This window comes from Equus caballus, unplaced genomic scaffold (genome assembly GCF_041296265.1).
Source record: "Equus caballus isolate H_3958 breed thoroughbred unplaced genomic scaffold, TB-T2T haplotype2-0000437, whole genome shotgun sequence".
NCBI lineage: Eukaryota > Metazoa > Chordata > Mammalia > Perissodactyla > Equidae > Equus > Equus caballus.
In genome coordinates this window covers 2,379,574-2,387,561 of record NW_027222394.1, presented here as the reverse complement: position 1 = coordinate 2,387,561, position 7,988 = coordinate 2,379,574, and positions in this window count along the sequence as shown.

Below are 7,988 nucleotides of genomic sequence, written 5' to 3'. Positions count from 1 at the left end.
GGAAACAAAGTTGGGTGTAATCCATTCAAGTTCACACGTTTCACCAGGGACAGCCTCCGAGCCTTTAATACTTATGTATGCATTTATCCATTTATTTAATCAACCACTACTAACACCTACTACAGGCCAGACGCTGCTCTAAGTACTTTACGGCTATGAAATATCCTCTCACCTTTACACTCACCTATGGAGTGTGTATGATAATCATCCCCGTTTGACAGATCAGGAAACTGACACACAGAATGGTACGGTAACTTGCCCAAGTTCACACAGCCCGTAGGTGGCAGAGCTAGGACCCATTTGACAGAGTCTGGCTCCAGAGTCCACGCTCCGAATCACCACGCTTAGTCTCCAAAAACCTATAGAAAGCGCCAGCCTTAACCGAAAAGTTTTGTTTTCCCCACCCTACAGTCCCTACGCGGCCCCAGGCTCCAGGGCACTCTTTCAGCTCCTCTGACAGGCCATACTCCTCCCTTGCCCCGTCCCAACGCTCTCCCGCACAAGTCCTCCTTTTCTTGTAGGCATCTGCTCTCAGCTTCAACATCACTGCCTAAGCCACAAAGTCTATCAGTAAATGCCGTATTTCTCAGCACCCAACACGAAATAGTTTTTACGTATCTCCTAGGTAACTAGTCGCTGCCTATCTGTCCTTTCCAACTAGGCTGTGAGGCCCAGTACGTCAAACACCCTGTCAGTCTTGCTCACCAAGTGTCCAGACCACTGAACAACGCACCGACCAGAGGAAAGGAAGGACTTGTCCCAAGGTCAGCTCTCCAGACTTTCTGTGGAAGGAGGGAACGAACGGAGCACCCTCGAGCCTCACGCTTTCTCTGCCAGACTTTCAAGTGTGGGACACATACCTGTGCTCACAACGCTCCCCGGACAGCCCCCACCGCACCCCTAACAGCTAGACTTCCGCACAGTCAAGGGCTTTGGAAAGCACTGGCTCTGCACACAAACGTCACGTGGCCCTCGACAGGCCACTTCCCCTGAACCGGCCTGAGCTTCAGGGGCACAACAGGCTTCAGGAAAACCCCAACGGAACGTAGCCTCTAAAGGAGGGAGACCTGCACTCCTCAGAACCCATCGAGACCAGTGTCCTTATCGACTTCGCGTCTGTCCCTCCAAGAAGCCAAGACCCCGGGGGCCGCTTCAGCGCCCGACTCCCGGGCACCGCGTCCCCAGGCTGGCCCCGTGCCCGGCACACACCGCCCGTTCCATGAACGAGTGACGCGCACAAAGAGACCCCCCCCCGCCCCCCCCCCTGCTCCGCGCGCCGCACAGCTGTCCCGCGACCTGAGGGGCACCTCTCGGCGCACAAGCCTATTCCTCAGAAACACGCTCGCCTCCCACCAGCCCCCAGGCCCACGCCCCCAGGTACCTCTCCCAGATGGCATCATCTTCGCAGGCGCCCTGGTCGTCCGTGTCCGGAGAGCAGGAAGAGCGGGAGCTGAAGGAGGGCCACCTCAGGCCAGCGGCCATGGCTGTGGAGGGCCCGGGCTGCTGTGCCCAGCGGGGACACGGAGCGGCGTCCACGGACGAGCCCGGCCCGGGAGAGAGCCGCAGAGCGCGGCCGGACTCCGCGGGGCTCGGCTCTGACCAGGCAGGCGCGGCTCGCCGACGCCTCCCACGCCTCCCGCGACGGTGGCCCGGCAGCCGCGCGCGCGCTCCTCTCCTCGCGGGCGCGCGCCGCCGCCCAGACGCTCCCAGGCCGTTGCCCCGCCCCCTCCAGCGGTGGACTGCGGACAGGGACAGGGACACCCTCCTGGGAGAACTCCTGGGGCCCCGCCCACACGCTTCGGACCTTCGCGGAGCGGGAAGGTGCGCTGACAGGGACGCAGGGTCCCCGCCAAGCTCGCTCTCGGGGAACTGCAGCCTCCTCCCTCGGGTTTTACTCGAACGTCAGACCCGAAACCACGCAACGTCTACAAGCAAACCCTTTGACATCAGTCTTAGCAGCCTATGTTCAAGTACCACGTCTGACTGGGCAATGGAAACAAAATACAAAATGAACAAACGGGACTACATCAAAGTAAAAAAATCTTCTGCACGGCAAAGGAAACCATCCACAAAACCAAAACGCAACCTAACACCTGGGAGAAGATACTTGCAAACCGTATGTCGGATAAGGGGTTAATACCCAAAATACAGAAAGAACTCATACACCTCAACAACAAAACAAATCAACAACCCAATTAAAAAAACGGGCAAAAGATCTGAGCAGCGACTTCTCCAAAGAAGATATCCGGATGGCCAACAGGCCTATGGAGAGGTGCTCAACATCATGAGCGATCAGACAAGTGCAAATGAAAACTACCATGAGACGTCACCTTACTCTGGTCAGAATGGCTCTAAGTAGCAAGACAAGAGACAAGTGTCGGAGAGGATGTGGAGAGACGGGAACTCTCCTGCACTGCTGGTGGGAGCGCAGACTGGTGCAGCCACTATGGAAAGCAGTAGGGAGTATCCTCAGAAAACGAAGAAGAGATCTACCGTTATGATCCGGCTATCCCACTGCTGGCTATTCATCCAAAGAACTCGAAGACACAAATGCAGAAGGACACGTGCACCCCTAGGTTCACTGCGGCATTATTCACGACAGCCAAAACTTGGAAGCAACCTAGGTGCCCATCAAGGGAGGAATGGATAAAGAAGATGTGGTACGTATACACAATGGAATACTACTCGGCCATAAGAAATGATGAGACCCGGCCATTTGTGACAACCTGGATGGACCCTGAGGGTATTATGTGAAGTGAAATAAATCAGAGGGAGAAAGTCAAACACCGTGTGATCTCACTCATGAGCAGAAGATAAAAACAATCACAAACACACACAGAGCCACGGAGATTGGATTGCTGGTTACCATAGGGGGAGGGGGGGAGGGGAGAGAGCAAAAGGGGTGATGAGGCTCACATGGGAGGTGACGGACTATAATTAGTTTTTGGGTGGTGAACACGATGTAATCTACACAGAACTCGAAATATATTACAACGTACATCTGAAAGCTATATGATGTTAGAATCCACTGTTACTGCAATAAAATAAAATAAATAAAATACAATACAATACAATGAAGAAGTGTAGGAGCCTCAAGAGGCTGACAGGCTTTTGAAAAGTTATTCTAGGGATTTTTACGGCTTAGCTCAGGGCGGCAGACACCAGCCTGAGACACAGCTGTGACACAGTCACTAACTTCAACTAAATTATATTCCGACCGGAGGAAAATCAAAACTACTATAATAATAATAATTTATCAAAGGCCTCACTTTGTGCCAGATCCTGTGCTCACTGCTTTGCACCAACTATCTCATTTAATCCTCACATCCCAAAGCTAGGTTAACGCTACTCTCCCCATTTTAAAGGTGAGGAGACGGAAGCAGAATGATGGCAATCTGCCTGGAATTCACAGAAGGATTCTCTATGTAATGACGTGACTTTTGGACAAGACTGAAAGGTTTAACACATTACAGTGAAGATGCAGATCCCAGTATCACAGAACGCGAAAAACACTGAGTCCTGCCAAGTGCATTAAAACACTAATTATGGATCCTCACAATCTCTTGGCCTGTTTTCTCAGATGAGGGAAAACCCAGTGTGAAAAACCCTTGATGAGAGGTCTGCAGAGGAGGACTACGTCTGGTCTTTAAAGCCGGGAACTATCCCAGTAGATTCGGAGTCAGTGGGCCCAGAGGAGGCCTTGAGCGTCTCTGTTCTTGGAAAAAGCCCCACAGGCTACACTTCCGTGCCCTTGGAGTTGGGCAGTTCAGTCATGCCCTACATCGGGACGTTTCAGTCAACAACGGGGGTCCCAGAAGATTAGTCCCATGTGGCCTAGGTGTGTAGGAGGCTCTGCCATCTAGGTTTAGGAGCTCCGTGGTGTTTGCACAGTCTCGAGATTGCCTGACTGTGACACACTCCTCAGAACTGATCCCCACCGTTAAGCAAAGCATGACTGGACTGCCTTAGATTCTCCACGGTTCCAGACCCTGCACTGTTTACATGACTGCACACGCAGAGGGCACCGTGTCTGAGGCAGAGAGCAGCTGGAATCACACAAGCTCTCGACAGAGAGTCAGGGAAAGGCGTGCTCTGCTTACACGACTCTCTACTTTTCTCTGTGTCTGAACCATTTCATAGCTAATCTGCTCTTTTTAACCGAACAGCTTTGCAGAAAAGAGAAAAAAAAAAAAGGTTACCAACAAATACTAAACAAACCAATATAAACAATACATATCAAATAAGCCTAACCCTACCATGCTACTGAAAAGGCGTTTATTTCCCTGGGATAATTTTGACAGCATTAGATTGTTTTCCCAAGAGCAGCCAAGTCGAGGGAGATTATTTCGAATTCCACGGTGCTACAGATGCGGTCAGTAGCAACTGCAAGCTGGAAAGGAAACAAAGTTGGGTGTAATCCATTCAAGTTCACACGTTTCACCAGGGACAGCCTCCGAGCCTTTAATACTTATGTATGCATTTATCCATTTATTTAATCAACCACTACTAACACCTACTACAGGCCAGACGCTGCTCTAAGTACTTTACGGCTATGAAATATCCTCTCACCTTTACACTCACCTATGGAGTGTGTATGATAATCATCCCCGTTTGACAGATCAGGAAACTGACACACAGAATGGTACGGTAACTTGCCCAAGTTCACACAGCCCGTAGGTGGCAGAGCTAGGACCCATTTGACAGAGTCTGGCTCCAGAGTCCACGCTCCGAATCACCACGCTTAGTCTCCAAAAACCTATAGAAAGCGCCAGCCTTAACCGAAAAGTTTTGTTTTCCCCACCCTACAGTCCCTACGCGGCCCCAGGCTCCAGGGCACTCTTTCAGCTCCTCTGACAGGCCATACTCCTCCCTTGCCCCGTCCCAACGCTCTCCCGCACAAGTCCTCCTTTTCTTGTAGGCATCTGCTCTCAGCTTCAACATCACTGCCTAAGCCACAAAGTCTATCAGTAAATGCCGTATTTCTCAGCACCCAACACGAAATAGTTTTTACGTATCTCCTAGGTAACTAGTCGCTGCCTATCTGTCCTTTCCAACTAGGCTGTGAGGCCCAGTACGTCAAACACCCTGTCAGTCTTGCTCACCAAGTGTCCAGACCACTGAACAACGCACCGACCAGAGGAAAGGAAGGACTTGTCCCAAGGTCAGCTCTCCAGACTTTCTGTGGAAGGAGGGAACGAACGGAGCACCCTCGAGCCTCACGCTTTCTCTGCCAGACTTTCAAGTGTGGGACACATACCTGTGCTCACAACGCTCCCCGGACAGCCCCCACCGCACCCCTAACAGCTAGACTTCCGCACAGTCAAGGGCTTTGGAAAGCACTGGCTCTGCACACAAACGTCACGTGGCCCTCGACAGGCCACTTCCCCTGAACCGGCCTGAGCTTCAGGGGCACAACAGGCTTCAGGAAAACCCCAACGGAACGTAGCCTCTAAAGGAGGGAGACCTGCACTCCTCAGAACCCATCGAGACCAGTGTCCTTATCGACTTCGCGTCTGTCCCTCCAAGAAGCCAAGACCCCGGGGGCCGCTTCAGCGCCCGACTCCCGGGCACCGCGTCCCCAGGCTGGCCCCGTGCCCGGCACACACCGCCCGTTCCATGAACGAGTGACGCGCACAAAGAGACCCCCCCCCCGCCCCCCCCCCTGCTCCGCGCGCCGCACAGCTGTCCCGCGACCTGAGGGGCACCTCTCGGCGCACAAGCCTATTCCTCAGAAACACGCTCGCCTCCCACCAGCCCCCAGGCCCACGCCCCCAGGTACCTCTCCCAGATGGCATCATCTTCGCAGGCGCCCTGGTCGTCCGTGTCCGGAGAGCAGGAAGAGCGGGAGCTGAAGGAGGGCCACCTCAGGCCAGCGGCCATGGCTGTGGAGGGCCCGGGCTGCTGTGCCCAGCGGGGACACGGAGCGGCGTCCACGGACGAGCCCGGCCCGGGAGAGAGCCGCAGAGCGCGGCCGGACTCCGCGGGGCTCGGCTCTGACCAGGCAGGCGCGGCTCGCCGACGCCTCCCACGCCTCCCGCGACGGTGGCCCGGCAGCCGCGCGCGCGCTCCTCTCCTCGCGGGCGCGCGCCGCCGCCCAGACGCTCCCAGGCCGTTGCCCCGCCCCCTCCAGCGGTGGACTGCGGACAGGGACAGGGACACCCTCCTGGGAGAACTCCTGGGGCCCCGCCCACACGCTTCGGACCTTCGCGGAGCGGGAAGGTGCGCTGACAGGGACGCAGGGTCCCCGCCAAGCTCGCTCTCGGGGAACTGCAGCCTCCTCCCTCGGGTTTTACTCGAACGTCAGACCCGAAACCACGCAACGTCTACAAGCAAACCCTTTGACATCAGTCTTAGCAGCCTATGTTCAAGTACCACGTCTGACTGGGCAATGGAAACAAAATACAAAATGAACAAACGGGACTACATCAAAGTAAAAAAATCTTCTGCACGGCAAAGGAAACCATCCACAAAACCAAAACGCAACCTAACACCTGGGAGAAGATACTTGCAAACCGTATGTCGGATAAGGGGTTAATACCCAAAATACAGAAAGAACTCATACACCTCAACAACAAAACAAATCAACAACCCAATTAAAAAAACGGGCAAAAGATCTGAGCAGCGACTTCTCCAAAGAAGATATCCGGATGGCCAACAGGCCTATGGAGAGGTGCTCAACATCATGAGCGATCAGACAAGTGCAAATGAAAACTACCATGAGACGTCACCTTACTCTGGTCAGAATGGCTCTAAGTAGCAAGACAAGAGACAAGTGTCGGAGAGGATGTGGAGAGACGGGAACTCTCCTGCACTGCTGGTGGGAGCGCAGACTGGTGCAGCCACTATGGAAAGCAGTAGGGAGTATCCTCAGAAAACGAAGAAGAGATCTACCGTTATGATCCGGCTATCCCACTGCTGGCTATTCATCCAAAGAACTCGAAGACACAAATGCAGAAGGACACGTGCACCCCTAGGTTCACTGCGGCATTATTCACGACAGCCAAAACTTGGAAGCAACCTAGGTGCCCATCAAGGGAGGAATGGATAAAGAAGATGTGGTACGTATACACAATGGAATACTACTCGGCCATAAGAAATGATGAGACCCGGCCATTTGTGACAACCTGGATGGACCCTGAGGGTATTATGTGAAGTGAAATAAATCAGAGGGAGAAAGTCAAACACCGTGTGATCTCACTCATGAGCAGAAGATAAAAACAATCACAAACACACACAGAGCCACGGAGATTGGATTGCTGGTTACCATAGGGGGAGGGGGGGAGGGGAGAGAGCAAAAGGGGTGATGAGGCTCACATGGGAGGTGACGGACTATAATTAGTTTTTGGGTGGTGAACACGATGTAATCTACACAGAACTCGAAATATATTACAACGTACATCTGAAAGCTATATGATGTTAGAATCCACTGTTACTGCAATAAAATAAAATAAATAAAATACAATACAATACAATGAAGAAGTGTAGGAGCCTCAAGAGGCTGACAGGCTTTTGAAAAGTTATTCTAGGGATTTTTACGGCTTAGCTCAGGGCGGCAGACACCAGCCTGAGACACAGCTGTGACACAGTCACTAACTTCAACTAAATTATATTCCGACCGGAGGAAAATCAAAACTACTATAATAATAATAATTTATCAAAGGCCTCACTTTGTGCCAGATCCTGTGCTCACTGCTTTGCACCAACTATCTCATTTAATCCTCACATCCCAAAGCTAGGTTACCGCTACTCTCCCCATTTTAAAGGTGAGGAGACGGAAGCAGAATGATGGCAATCTGCCTGGAATTCACAGAAGGATTCTCTATGTAATGACGTGACTTTTGGACAAGACTGAAAGGTTTAACACATTACAGTGAAGATGCAGATCCCAGTATCACAGAACGCGAAAAACACTGAGTCCTGCCAAGTGCATTAAAACACTAATTATGGATCCTCACAATCTCTTGGCCTGTTTTCTCAGATGAGGGAAA